Source organism: Amblyomma mixtum, chromosome 8 (assembly GCF_055824585.1).
Source record: "Amblyomma mixtum isolate Tamu chromosome 8, ASM5582458v1, whole genome shotgun sequence".
Lineage (NCBI taxonomy): Eukaryota > Metazoa > Arthropoda > Arachnida > Ixodida > Ixodidae > Amblyomma > Amblyomma mixtum.
The window spans coordinates 140,870,706-140,886,311 of record NC_143019.1 but is presented as its reverse complement, the minus strand read 5'-3'; the positions used below and the strand labels follow the sequence as shown (position 1 = coordinate 140,886,311).

Genomic DNA, 15,606 nt, shown 5'->3' with positions numbered 1-15,606 from the left:
TTGCGCACAAGATCGCGTACTCCTCGCAAGGCGAGCACATTACACATGGTGCGGATGCAAGGTATACTAAACCCACCCATCTACGATGGAAGGCGCATGAACATTCGTGACACAAGTTCGGTTTTGCCCGCCCAAACGAAAGAGCCACAGGCCGAGGTTAGCCTGCGAGCAAACGTGCGCGGTGGGTTAGCGACGCGGGCGACAAAAAAACATGCGGCTAGGATTGTAGACTTAACTATACAGCAGCGCTCTGCCATTGAAAGGCGGAAAGTTGACGCCACCGAGAGGCGTTTCTCAGCATTCGTGCGGAGGTTAGTCCAGGTTTCGCGGGCTACTTCTCCGCTGGCGAGGAATACTACTCCCAGGACTTTCACTCCCTGCACCCACTCCACCTCGCCCGCAAGGTTCGGTGTGAAGGTGCCAAACCTTAGCGCCTTGCTTTTTCCCCTGTTCAATAGGGCCCCCGATATCTCGCTGTACTCGAGAAACAGCCGCGAAAAGGCTGCGTAGCTATCCTCGTCCTTGAGGAAAAGCGACACGTCGTCGGCGTAGGCTGAAACCTTGATTTGACCCTGGCCAGGCAGATTGAAGCCGCGTATAGAAGGGCTGTTGTTAATGCGCCGGATGAGTGGATCCAGGCATAACACGAAGAACGTTGGGGAGATAGGGCATCCTTGCCTTATGCCCCGGGTGACTGAGAAGGGAGCGCTCTGGTGGCCGTTTACGGAGAGACGAGCATTCAGGTCTGCGTAAAGTAAGCGCAGCCTGCTGACAATTTGCGGTGGGAATCCGAAGGCTTCGAGGACTCCGAACAGATACGAGTGTTCAACCCGATCGAATGCTTTCGCCTGATCAAGCGAAACAAAGCACCCGCTGAAGCCCGTCCTGCTGGCAAATGTGAACAGGTCTCTTGTGAGTGCCAATGCATCAAACACAGAGCGGTCAGGCACGCTGCTGGTTTGAGCCCGGTGGATTAGATGAGGCAGGATCGTCCTCATTCTTGTGTTCAGTAAAGATGCGACTATTTTGTAGTCTGCGTTTAAGAGGCTTATGGGCCGCCATGCTTGCGGGTCGAAGGGGTGACCGCCCGCTTTCGGAATGAGTATGATGCGACATTCGCGGAAAGAGTTTGGACGTAACCCATCCGCGAGGAAGCCGTTCACCATCTTTAGCAGCGCTCCTTGGATCTGGTAAAAAAACGTTGAATAAAAACTTGTTGGAATGCCGTCTGGACCGGCGGCAGAGGCAGCATTCATACTCTGCAGGATGGCGTGCAGCTCTTGGCTTGTGGCTGGTGCGCAAAGGCTTTCATGCAACTCTTCAGCTACTCGTGGCAAGTTTCCAAAAAACCTTTGTAGAAGCCCGTGATAACCATCTTGAAGATGTAGCCAACTGTACGTAGAGAACAGGTTCGAAAAGTGGCTTGCGAAGATCGTGCAGATATCGGACGTGGTTTTGCTTTGGGTGCCGTCTGGGAGTGTCACGAAAGGCACAGTAGCGAGAGCGAATTCCTCTGCCGTGCCTGCGCGTACGTGTCGTAGCACAGACGGGTCTGATATAGGCCGCCCGAGCTGGTGTGCACGACTAGCTGCCCGTGATGACTGGCAGAGCAACACGTGGTAACGTGCTTTAAGTAGACTCAGGTAATCGCTCATGGCAAAGGTTAAGGGTGCTCCCCTCTGCACTATACGGATGCGCTTGAGGGTGTCATTCAGTGCATGAGTTACCCGGCGTCTGCGGTCTTGACCGGCCGCCACCAGAGTTGCCTGCCAACGAGCCTTGAGTATGTCCCATGAATCAGTCGCAACGAAGCTCTTGCACGATGCGGCCAACGCCGTACGCAGTGACGCCATGCTTTCCGGGTCCGCCAGTAGGCTCGCGTCCATGCGCCACGTAACAGTACGTGGGGTGTCCTCACCAAAGTCGAGTCTGACTGACAAGGGGTGGTGATCGGAAATTACCGGCGTGCCTGCAGGGAACGCGAGAACTTCGCGGCTAACGACAAAAGAAGCGAGCTCTGGTGGAAAATAGAATTTGTCTATCCGACTCGCTGACTGTGCTCTCTCAAACGTCGCTACAAAGGCATCCCCGTGAATCTGCACCCACGCGTCAGACAAGCGGAACTGAGTCACGAGATCGCGGAGCGCGGGGGCACCGCAATAACGGCGACCGTGACCCTGTCTGCGGACGTCACGGTCGATGTTAAGTACACAATTGAAGTCACCGACGATGAAAGTGGGGTAGGGATCAAGGAGGAATGAGTCGAGGCGCTCAAAAACATCAGAACTACTAGTCTGCCGTGCTGGCGCATATACAACCAACGCACGTACCCGCCGCTGGTTTAGTGTGAAGTCGACCGCAAGGGTGCGGCCGTCCAGCCCGAAAGTGCAATGAGCACCCGCGCGCAGGCAGGGGTTTACAAAAACGACACCAACACCGCACATATGAAAATCAGTCAACGAAAAATAAGCAAAAACAGAAAACCGGGTGGTCAAATTCAGCACATCAAGTGAAGTACGGAAGTTGCATTCCTGTAAAAACAGGATGTCGACGCCCCTAGCCCTGGCAAAGTGCATCACCTCTCTCTGTCTGTCTACGGATTGAAATCCCCGAACATTCAGGGAGAGGAGATGCACAACCGCCATGACTGCCAAGAGCACCGACGGCATAGCATACAACCTAAAGCGCTCTTTAGGTTGTATGCTATGGGCGCTGCCATGGGCGGCGCTTGGCGCGCGCGGCACTTTTTTGCTAGAACGTTCGTTAACAGTCCCTTCGGATTCCGATGATTGGGGGTGGGCACGTTTGAAGTCTGGTCGGGAAAAGTCCATGTTTTCGGGGCCGTCGGCGCTTGTGGCCTCGCTCACCGGTTGCTGCGTGGTCTTGGCGACGCTCGCAGCTGAAGCCGATGCCGACGCCAGGGTCGCCGATGGGAGGGTGTGGCTGGCTGGTGACGGGAAGCGCGCGTCGTCCGCACCTCCAGGAGTCGTCGGTCCTGACACCTGGTTGCACGTCAAGTCGCCTGTCAGGCGAAGCGGCGTGACTCTGTCCGGTACGTCCACCAGGTCGCCCGACGCCACGCTCGACTCATCGCCGCTGCTGCTCTCGGTGTTGAAGGAAGCTGTGCGGGGTAGCGGCGGCAAGGGTTCCGCGAAAACAGCACCGAACGGCTCCACCTCGTTTGAAGGCGTCCCCTCGAGCTGCTCCTTCACGGGCACCTCCGTCGCGGGGGTGGGCTCGGGCTCCCTCGGGCTGCTGGTCGTAGGGTCCGCGTCGGCAACAGGCGTCCGGACAGTTGGTGTGCTCCGCGTTTCTGCGACCACGTTGTCCTTGCTCGGTTCCCTTCTCGAGGCGGCGGCCGCCGCATAGGACCGTGGTCGCAGGCAGTCCGCTGTGGCGTGGCTTCCACCGCAGCGCCTGCAAGCCGCTCCGCATCCGGCCGTGTCGTGGCCGAACACCTCGCAGCGAGCGCACCGCGGCGTTCGACACGCCGCGCCGATGTGGCCGTCCTGCCCGCAGCGGGAACACACCTTCCGGACGCCTCGGTAGTCAAACATGACGCGGTGGCCCTGGACGGTCAAGAAGTTCGGCACCGCCTGCTTCATCTCGATCCGGACCACGCGCGTCCCGTTGCCGACGTGACGACGGCCCTTGAGGACGGGATGGGTGATGTCAAGCACCTTGCCGTAGGAGCTCAGTGCCGCTGCCAGCGCCGCGTCTCCCACGAACAGCGGCACACGAAAAGCCGTCACGTGGACCACGGCAGGACCCACGCAGGCTACTGGGACGGAAGTGCCGTTCACGTTGAAGGCGCCTTCCACGAGCATCTTCTCCGCCGCCGCAGCCGAGGCCATGGCGACGCAGAACTTCATGCCTCCATGATGCTGGAGGCTCTCTAGCCCTTTCGGGCCGACAACCAACTCGATGCCGTCGACGATGTCTTCAGCTGTCGCGTCGGAAGTAACTGTAAACGAAAAACAGTGCGGCTTTGGGGGCGGCGCACGGAACACCGGAGGGGCAGCAGGTCCCGGGCCTCCCATGACGTCACGGGCGGCCGACTGGGCTGCTGCTTGAAGGTCTCGAAGTTGCCCGAGCTCCGGCAAAGGCACGGCGCCTGGGCTGGGAGGCTGGTTGCGGATCCTCGGGGTCGCAGTGGATCCGAGGCCCGCCTGCACTTGCCAAAACTTCTCAGCAAGCCAGCGCCGAAAAAAGTGCGCTGGGTCTGGACGAGCTCGGGCAGCAACAAGCGTGCTCGGCGGTCGTCGAACTATGAATGCCCGCCGCTCGCGGCATCGCTCAATTTCAAGCCGGCAAGGAAACTTCCAGATAGCAGGACAAGATCATCTACAGTAATCTAAAAAACCTAGATGCAGCCTTTCATGGCTGCGATCAATCGAGATTAGACTGGTCGATTCTCGCGTCACGAACAAAAATGATAACAGCCCTTTCCTGCAGCCTTGAGCGTGAACGAACAAGCACTACAACGATACGTGGCAATATGATCGCTATTTTGCACCTTCTTGTGCCTTGTCCGCTTCGAATCTAACCCATTATCCGTGCGCCGTGAGGTGAATCCACTGAAGTTCTTGCACTGCATTGTCAATTCACTTTATCATGTCACACCTAATGTCTATCTTACCGCTAATATTCCCCGTTCAACCAGGAGCCATCACAGCCTTAATGTTAAGCCATACTTCGCCCATACTATTAATTTCAAACACAGCTTTTTTCCTCGTACTATTGAGCATTGAAACTTAAATCCTGGCATAACGCGGTCGGTTCCATCCAACAGATTTTTAACAGCTATTCTCACCACGTGATGTTTTCTCTGTGACGTGTTCATTGCACATTGCTTCAATTTAATTGTTACTGCCAGTCCCATTATTCGCGCTATGTATTCAACCATGTTAGAGGTAATCATACTGGTGAACAGCGCAAAAAGGCGGGACAACGACAAGACAAGCGCTGACTATCAACTGGGCTTATTGAAGGACGGAAGGGTATATAAACGAAAACATAACACAAAGAAGTAAGAAGATCGTGTGAAAAGGGCCGTGAAAATAAAAAACTATGTCACATGGGAAGTGATGTATGCTAATTCCTTGTTGCTAAGTGCCACGGAAGGATTTCTGATGCATTCGTCACCTTGTCTGTGGATGTAATGCGGGTCCATCATTTCGCGCGTGAGCTTATCTTTATGGCGGGACAGAACTTCGGTTTTCTTGTACTCAGGTGCGCACTTGCACTTTTTGCAGCGGAAATTTGTGCGCGGAAGCCCTCCATTTTGTTCCGATTTCCTTTCTTGCTCCTTTTCATGTTGGCATTTCCACTTTTCACAATGAGCGGCAACGTGGCTAAGAGGATTATGTGTTATGTTTTCGTATGTATACCCTTCCGTCCTTCAATAAACCCAGTTGATAGTCAGCGCTTGTCTTGTCGTTGTCCCGCCTTTTTGCGCTGTTCACCAGTATGAATGCATACCAACTCGCCCAGATTTCAGCTTTACTAAATGTTAGAGGTAATCTTTTTTTGTGTGATTGTAAATTGCCATATTTACAAATTGTTAACCCCACTCCTGCAATAGCCCCAATAGGGGCTGCAGTATGTAAAAATAAAATAACTAAAATGAAAATAAATAAATCACAAAAATAACTATATCCGCATGTCTTCATGAATTACTGGCGTGCAAGTTTCATCTCACAGTTTAAGCCCAAGTTTGCTGATTACCACTGTCACTACTTATTTAAGTCATTTTATGAGACCTCTCTACAAGTTAACAGTGGGAGATCACAGATTTTTCCGCCCTCCTCACTTTCTTTAAGACGAAATTGGGAAAAAAATCAAACAAAGAAACAGTAGGATTGCGCTAAAGTTTGCTTAATAGCGGAAATGCGGGAGCCTTTCCCTGTCCAGCTTTTCTCCCTCTATTTTTTATTATGTTTTAATTTCTTTGTTCTGTTTCTGTTTTTCTCTGATAGGTGCGGTGACCAGCATTGGATCAGTGTGAAGGCGAAATGTCCACGTACTATATGGACGCTATGGCTATTCTGACGTCCAAGTGGCATATCAACGTTCATAGATAGTGCGACATCTACGTTTGTTCTGGCGTTTAATTCATCAAATTATTACTGCAGATCAACCAAATTTGCTGTTTGACGAACTTTTTTTACCCCAGTACGTACTGCAATCCAATTATTTTCATATATTTTTATAGAAAGACATGAACGTAGGGATAAACTTACGGACGCTTTTCGATGACGCGTACATGACCGAATAATGCTCGCGCTTTAATAAACTTATATCCACAAAAGACACAGTAACGCAAAAGGCGAACACTGTCGTGGTGAGAGAACATGGCGAGCGCTTCCCCCACCACGACCATGTTCGCCTTTTGCGCTACTGTGTCTTTCCTGAGTGTGCACCAACACGCCGATCTACAAGTGCTACTCAGTTAAACTTATGCCTGCTGCATTACAAAAACGATTGTGCGCAGAATAAAAATTTAAGTCGAAAATTTGTCAGCCCGTCGTAAGTCGGAAAATCTATATTTCGTGAGTTGGCGACTCTAAGCATTTGGTGCTATATAATGTTGTACATGACACATTCAAGACCGGAAATTCATTTCATCAACACAGTGATGTGGCTTGCGCTCTTTTACTTTGGTGAGGTGACATTTGAAAGTAAGTCCTTTTTCTTATCCTTCACCTGCTATTGCAAACAGTGAAATAAAACTGCCATTGACATTTGGCGGTGTGCTTTCCTTCCTCATCACTCCTGCAAGTGACCATATTCATACTGCCACGTATGATTGCAGTGTCAGTTTGTTCGCGCTGAAGGCCGCAGGACACAGGTGTTATCATTTTTCTGTTATCGCTGGACTGCCGTCACTACAACGTGACAATACACTAAACCCCTTTGAAAAGCGCGCATTAGGTATCGGTCATCACTACCCTACTTACTGATAGGGCAGTTGCACTACTTTGTGGCGAAACACACAATGTCAATGCCAGAACAAGGAAAGAAGGTTCCAACAGGACGACCCCAGGGAACAAGGCCATGAAGCTCGAAATTATGGCGCTGACCGGTTTACGTAACCAGCCACACAACATGCTTATAAATCCAAGCAGTTTGTTACTGCTCAAATAGTGCCTTTAATACACAATCCTTGAGCATATGCTTCAAGAAAACTAGTTTAAAGCTTAGCGCGTTCTTTCTTTTTTGCTGTAGTCTTTTTCGGTTGCTGTTTCAGTCAAGTTTGCATCGAGTGCCTATATTTCGATTACTGAGTGGAGCATGTGTCCTCGCACTAGGTTTTTCTGGGAATGCTAAATGAGGCTTGTCATTGACTAGGAGTCTAGCATTTTTGATGCCAGCTATTGGAATAACTAATTCTTGCCCTTCTTAGTTCCGGTAAAGGTGGAGACAATTACTGTTGCTCTCTGGTTTTGGAGCACTTCTGTTCTCACTTAATCTCTTCATTCTTTTTTCTGCGACAGGAAGGAAGGGCGAACTTTATTATACTTCAGTTATTTTTCCGGCGGTTTGGGGCATCTTCAGAGACGTTCTATCGGTTGTATCCCCCAGGAGTCTCCTCTGTCTTCGCTCTCTACCTGTAATCAATGGTCCGTGCCCTCAGTTCAGGGATCCGCTTGTTGTACTTCGCTCTTGTTGAGGCACTGGTAGGGTAGGCTGTACGTGATGCAGCTAACTACCAGGTATCGGACCAGTTTTAATGTGTCCTATTCAGGCGTCCCATTTCGCCTGTTGATGATGCGGGTGATCATGCGTGCGACCAGTACCGTTGTTGCTTTGGTCACGGTCAAAGTGTGAGCACTGAGATGGTTGGATTGAACCCACATGCCTAAGATTCTTATTATTCTTCTTTCCGCTATGGGCGTTCCTTCCAGGTAGACCTTGAGTTTCAGATCCTCGTTGGTTGGGACGGTCCAGTTTTGCTTGCCTCTCCAGACTCGCAGCAGTTCCAATTTCTCGGTTGAGCATGCGAGTCCTCTTTCTCCGAGGTATTGCTCTGCACAGGAGGCCGCTTCCTGTAGCCTTTCTTCCCTCTTTCCGAGGGAGCCCGTGTTTTTTCAGACTGTTATGTTGTCAGCTTATGTGCCGTGCCTGATGCCTTCGATCTCTTCTAGTTTTCGAGCCAGCCCTTTCATAGAAATGTTGATGAGTATGGGAGATAACTGACCCTTGGGGTGTTCTCTTGTTTGTCGGGCTAATATTGTCCGATCGAAGTCCTCCTACACCGATGGTGGCAATTCTGCACGACAGGAAGGTTTTTACGTAGCCGAGGATTCTGCGTCCGCAGTCCAGATCGTCTAGGCTCGTAAGGATCGCTTCGTTGCTGACGTTGTCCCCTTTTATGTCCAAGGCCATTATGACATTTTCACCTCTTCAACGTACATTTCGCAGTATACCTTCTTGTATCTGGAGAATTTCCTGCGTCTAGAGGTATGCGTTGAAGCCGAACATGGTATGGGGTAGACAGTCGTTATCTTTCATGTAATTTTTCAGTCTTATTGCAACGAATCGCTCGTAAAGCTTGCCAAAGCACGACGTGAGCGAAATAGGCCTGATGTTTTCAATTTTGAGTTTTTTACCAGGTTTAGGTACTATTCTTAGATCGCCGTGTTTCCAATCTTTTCGAAGCGTCTCCGCCACCCACTGTTTGTGAAGAAAGCTTACGACCTGTTGTATGAGGTAATCGCTCAGGTTGCGGATCAGGGCGTTGTCGATTCTGTCCAGTCCAGCTTCCAAGTTTCTGGTCGTGTAAACTTCTAAACTTCTTGCACGCTTATGGGGCGGTCGATTCTCGTTTTCGGTTCCCCGATACATACCTTGGCATCGCGGGGGTTGTGATCGGCGAAGTATTTTGTTGGTGCCTTCTTTAGGAGGGCTGTGTAAGATCCGTCGAAGGAGTGGGAGCGACAAAATTGACGTGAGCAGGTGAACTGTTTTCAAATGCGAGTCAGCTGATCATGAGCTACTAGGCGAAGGGTTCTTATACTCATGGTAGTGTTGCGCTGCTGAATAGCTACGCATATACTTTTGTCCCGATAATCGTGCAGTTTTCATCAGCGTCATTTTTTTTATTCTTTATTCAGAGGTTACCCCGCAGCGCCCATAGGCGTTACAGCAGGGGGGTTACAGCATTGAAAAAAATACATCCTCGTGGGTACAGAACACCTGCATTTCACTGAGTCGATTCCATTCACCAATTGTTTTAACAAAAAAGGAGTTTGCGTAAGTGCCAGTCCTTGAGTGATACTCACGGATTTTGAGACTATGGTCTGTGCGCCTGGAAACATAGTGAGGCTCTTTCAGATAGGTTTCTCTATTGATACCGGTTTTGTTATGAAATATTGTGTATAAGAGTTTAAGTCTTAGTTTCCTTCGGCGAGAGGCAAGTAGTTCCCAGTTGAGCTCATTCTTCATGGCACTTACGCTATCCCGCCTTCGGAATCGTCCTAAGACAAACCTGGCTGCACGGTTTTGAATTCGTTCAATGTGCTCAGTGAGCCTCTTGTTCGAAGGGTCCCAAACCGCACAGCCATACTCCAAAATAGGTCTGACGCAGCTCAGATAAGCTGTGTTTTTTAAATTGACATGCGAACATCGCCAATTGCGTTGTATAAAACTCAGTGCTCTACTTGCCCTGCGCACCAAGTCATCAATGTGCGCGTTCCAGGAACAATCAGATGCTAGCGTTATGCCTAAATACTTATTTACTGCCTCTTTACGTATTAGTTCGTTGTTAATCATGTATCGAGAATCAGTTGGTTTTTTCTTTCTAGTAAAACAAACATGAATGCACTTTTTGACATTTAAATTCATTTTCCAAGTGGAACACCATGATTCAATTCTTGTTAGGTCTGTTTGTAAGCATGAAACATCGTTGTCAGTAACATTTTTTCTGTACACAACGCAGTCATCAGCAAATAACCGCACAGAAGATGAAATTCCATCAGAAATGTCGTTTACATAAACCAAGAACAAGAGTGGTCCCAAAACCGAGCCTTGCGGAACGCCCGATGTAACATTTACGTAGCCTGAACGTTTCCCATTTAAAACAACACATTGTCGCCGCTGAAACAAATAATCTTGAATCCATTTATTTATTTATTTATTTGAACATACTGCAGGCCCTTTTCGGGCCCATGCAGGAGTGTTTACAATGCATCATTGATCAAACAGAGTAAAAACAAAAATTCAAAAATACAGAGATGTTCTCTGACCCAAACACAAAAAGATTAGGAGAGAATTAAACAGAGAAGTCAATTTTTTCGATATAATTAAGAAATGGTTCCACGGACGTACACTTCACCGCATCTTCAGGCAATTTATTCCAATATGATATAGCATCTGGAAACAGGGAGTACCTGTGGATATTTACACGGCTGACTGGTTGACGAAGTGTTTTACTATGGTTTGTTCTAGACGAGTGTTTGAATGGCGGGTGTAAGTATTGTGAATCGGCTATTTTGAAGTGACCGTGAAGAAGTTGGAACAAAAACTTTAATCTTGAAATGATTCTTCTCTGTGACAGGCTTTGTAAATTTGACTGAACTATTAGACTGGTAGCGCTAGTTTGACGTGAATACTTTGAATAGACAAACCTCACTGCTAGTTTTTGGATGCGCTCTAATTTGTTGATTAAACTTTTTTGATGGGGGCTCCAGACTATATCCGCATATTCTAGGGTAGGTCTTATAAGAGTTTTATAGGCACTGAGTTTAATATGGGCCGGCGTGTTACGGAGCTTTCTCCTTAAGTACAGAAGAGTGAATATTTAATAAATGAAGCTTGTTAACAAGGAGTGAGTGTGACACTGTATCAAAAGCCTTGTGAAAATCTAAAAAAGCACAGTCAATTTGTCCCCCCGCGTCAACACCTGATGCTAAGTCGTGATAAAACTCGACCAACTGGGTCGTGCAAGACAACCCCTTGCGAAACCCATGCTGTTCTTCAATTAACAATTTGTTTTGAGCTATGTGTCTCATTACCTCTGTATATAGGATATGTTCAAGAATCTTACATGCTATTGATGTTGGTGATATGGGTCTATAATTACCAACTTCTTTTTTGGGACCACCCTTGTGAACAGGAACCACATGAGCAATTTTCCAGTCATCCGGTAAATTACCTGTTGCCAACGATTTGTTGTAAATCATATAGAGATAACGTGAAATCGGTACCGAGCACCTTTTAAGAATACGTGGTGAAATACCATCAGGCCCAATAGCTTTACTTTCGTCAACATTTTCTAACAGCCTCTGAATACCACCTACACTAATTTCTACTGACTGCATTGGAGGGACATTGCTCACAGTATACAGATTGAAAGTAGTCATTAAGACACGTTGCCTTGTCTTCATCGTCGGAGAGGACCTGACCATTATAAACTAATTCACTGATTCCTAGTGATTCAGACCCGCATTCCCTAATATACTTCCAAAATAATTTGGGGTTTTCTTTCATGTTTTCGCTCAGTCTGGAAAAGTAATCGTCTTTTGCCTGTTTTATACTCACTCTGTATTCACTAGTTAGTTTAGAAAGTTTTCTAAAGTGAAGAACTGATTTAGTTTTTTTGAATGCGCGAAGTGCACGCTTTCTCCTCCTAATAAGCGACATGATTTGTCCTGTCACCCATTGTTTCCTTCGTTTCTTAAGCCTTGATGATTTGGTGTTTGGTACAAACATATCTGTGAGCTCGAGTAATATATTTTTAAACATTAACCACAACTCATGCACATCACATTCTTCCGCCAAGCACTCAAATACAGGCAAGCGATCAAGAAGCTTTTCAGACATACTGGGATAGTCACCTTTTTCAAAAAAATATACCGTTCTTTCAGCACATGTTTTCCGGCGGTACACTTCTGAATTCACATTCGCCATGACAGCAAGGTGGTCACTTATGCCCGGAATCACGTTCACAGAAGTCACAAGATTAGGTGAATTGCAAAAGAGTAGATCTACTGACTACCCCGAAATAAGGTACCAGGATCCCGAATAACATAGCAACAATTTGGTCCACTTCAGATTTCTGCTGGCTACAACTTTTTATGAAAGCAGAAACCGTAGTCACCCGCTTCATATCGGAACCGGCGCTAGTACTTCCGTTAAGCGTTGTAAAAAAATGGTCAAACGAAAGCAAAAGCGCAGCAACCGTTTGACTTTTGGTGGACGCCTGACCAGAAGAAAGGATGAGGAAGAACGCGGAAGAAGGGGAAAAGACACCGTAGTGCAGTGCTCGGATTAATGAAGACCGCCTGTGCTTCTTTACCGTGCGCTAAAACGGCAGAGCCCACCGGCGTGCTTCGCCATTCGCCTTCATTGAAACACGGCCGCTGCCGCCAAGATTGAGGCTCTGTGAAGACAAGACCCTGCCACGTATACCCTCATTCAACACCCAAGTACGTTGTTTCTTGCAAGTTGTTTCTCAATGCGTCAGAATTTTTCACAGCGGTCGTCAGGCTTGGCCGCTTTCCTACATGCCAGCTGTGAAACTGCCTTCCAGCTTCTATTCTATCCCCTCTCAGAGTACACAGCGAAAAGGCCATGTTTTTTTTTTCTGATAGCTGAGAAAGAGACGCGCTATTTGCGACGATGACATGGGAGCCTTGTCAATCGTGTAACGAATGGCGGCGATCGCTGTTTCTTTTTTTTTGCACAGCCAGAGAGCCATTTTCTGGCACAGCCTGTGGTTTCACCGGCAGCGTCTGCATGTGCCAAGAGCGATTGGGGGACGTCGCGTTAGGAAAAGAAGCAAACTCGCAGTGCAAAGTAACATAAACACCGGGACGGAGCGATATCTTTGTCTGTAGGCAAAGTATAGCGAAGTAAAAGGAACGTATTTGTGGCATAGTAATTGCAGTGCTAGCGGTCGTCAAAAAACAGGCGAATCGTGTTTACTAGAAATGTTCTTATTTAAATACTGACAGTTAAATTTTAACCACTGTTGATAGGCGGCCGCTTGCATTTAGTGATTTGTAGCCGACCGTTAGCAATAACCATACCCGTTTATAGAATGTAGCAAATACGAATCTGCTTGTCGCTACGCGGAAACATATTCTGGGTCATCGCGGCGCCTGAAATCAAAACCGCATGGCCGATGCGCGCATACAGCCACACCCGAACGAGTTTCTTGGCCTGAATGCACGCCTTGCGGCTTGGACTAATTGCAGTGCTGAACTGTTTGCACCTTGTGATTTCTTGTTTGCACCTTGCGAACAACATCGAGCGTATGTGAGGACATGAGCAGGGGTAATTGGTTTTACATTATAAATAACAAGGCAGTGACTCGTTCGTATTCAACAAAGCGTGAATTAGCTAACGATAAACAAAAGGCTTTCCGTGCTGATGCCATTTTTAAAGCAGGCATTGAAATTTGTTGAAGACTCCGCCAAGATTGCTCAACAACAATAGCGTTCACAACAACAGCGCGAGTATGTGAGGACATGAGCAGGGTTAGATGGTTTTACATTATAAATAACATGGCAGTGACTCGTTCGTATTCAACAAAACATGAATCAGCAAACGACACGCCTAAGGATTACCGTGCTGATGTCTTTTTCCAAGAAGGCATTGAAATTTGTTAACGACTACGCGAAGATTGCTCAGCAACAATAGCGTTCACAACAATATCGAGAGTATGTGAGGACATGAGCAGCGTTAAATGCGGACCATGCGTCGGATATCTCGCCGTGAAAAAACTGAATCCTCTCTTTCTCAACGCCCTGTACAGTGAAGAAATGTTTAATAATGAAGTAATTCCTTATTGGCATGCACCCATGCGCCGACTTATGACTACACAGGAAAGCTATACAGCTTGCACAGAAATTTCTCGGCTAAAAAAAATTCGACCTGGTCAGGGATTCGTACCCGGGACAACTGCTTTATCGGAACAGTACCTCTGCCAACTGAGCTAGCTGGAACGGCTAGCATATTTCATTTCATTTCATTTTATTACCTTAAAGGCCCCTTAAAAGGGGTGTTACATAAGGGGTGGCAAGAGTAAAAGCACAAATTCACAATGACAGGAAAATTTCTACGTTATCAGTGAAAAGACTTGGGCAAGTGATGATGGCAACGTTGTTCGGAAGGCCGTTCCAGTCTGCGGCTGCACGAGGAAAGAAGGAATTAGAAAAAGTGACGGTGCGTGATCGTGGACGGGCAACTTGTAGACGATGGCTGGTGCGGTGAGATATGCGTGCGGGTGGAAGAATATAAGGTGCGATGTGCATAGGGCTGTGGAAGAATTTGTGAAATAAAGACATGCTGGCAATGCGACGGCGGAGCGATAAGGGTGATAATCCGGATGCTGTTTTTAAGGACGAAACACTGATGTCATAAGAGTAGGATGAATGAATGAAACGAGCTGCGCGATTCTGAACAGATTTGAGGGCATTGATGAGATATGCTTGATGAGGATTCCAGATGGGCGATGCAAATTCTAGTTTGGACCTGACTAATGACTTGTAAGCTAATAACTTGACATGATGGGGAGCATGATGAAGATGGCGCTTTAGGAAACCTAATGTCTTGTTTGCTGACGATATTATATTAGTAACATGCAGGCTCCAAGAAAGATCGCTAGAGTTAGTTATGCCTAGATACTTGTATGATTGAACTAGTTGTACGGGAACTTCAGATATTACGTAAGAGAAGGTTAAAAGATTACGGCGACGGCTAATGGACAAAAGATTACACTTACGTGGGTTAAGTTCCATTAGCCATTTATTACACCACTCCTGAACGGCATTAAGATCATTTTGAAGAGAAGATTGGTCAGCGGTGGTAAGAATAGCACGATAATGTACACAGTCGTCAGCGGACATGCGTATGTTAGATGTTACATTTGAAGGCAGATCATTAATGTATATAAGAAACAGTAGTGGGCCAAGCACAGATCCCTGCGGGACGCCCGACGTTACTGGGAGTGAGTTAGAGTTCTTATTGTTAACGGAGACAAACTGCGAACGATTAGTCAAAAATTCTTCGATCCACTTCAAAATATGGGGGTGCAAATTTAATCGAGAAAGTTTTATCAGCAGGCGTTTATGGGGTACTTTATCAAATGCTTTGGCGAAATCTAGAAAAATGATATCAATCTGTAGATTAGAATCAAGGTTAGCATGCAGGTCATGAATGAATGTGGCAAGTTGGGTCTCGCAGGAGTAACCCCGGCGAAATCCGTGCTGAGCAGAATGGAAGAATTTATTCGAATCAAGGAATGCCATGATGTGGGTATAGATGACGTGTTCCATGATTTTGCAGGGAATACTAGTTAGAGAGATGGGGCGGTAATTAAGCGGCGAGTTCTTGTTACCTGATTTGTAGACTGGAACGACCTTCCCTTTTTTCCAGTCTATGGGCAGTTGACCTGTGAAGAGTGACTGAGCGAATAACAAGCACAACAGAGATGAACATATATCTTTGGTATTAATCAGTATTTTAGCGTTGATATTGTCAATTCCAGCAGAGGATGATATTTTAATGTTTTCTATTAGTGACAAAATTCCTGCAGAAGAAAATATAAGAGGAGGCATAGTATCTTGAATAATTGGGGGGTTTGGAGGAAATGTCTGCTCT

The 15,606-nt window shown here is 47.4% G+C and overlaps 1 protein-coding gene across 1 annotated transcript in view; it reads right to left on the bottom strand.

The window, feature by feature from the left end:
- Positions 1-15,606, bottom strand: part of LOC149334648 (glucoside xylosyltransferase 1-like) — a 222,253-nt gene that overhangs the window by 85,839 nt on the left and 120,808 nt on the right. The window lies entirely within an intron of this gene.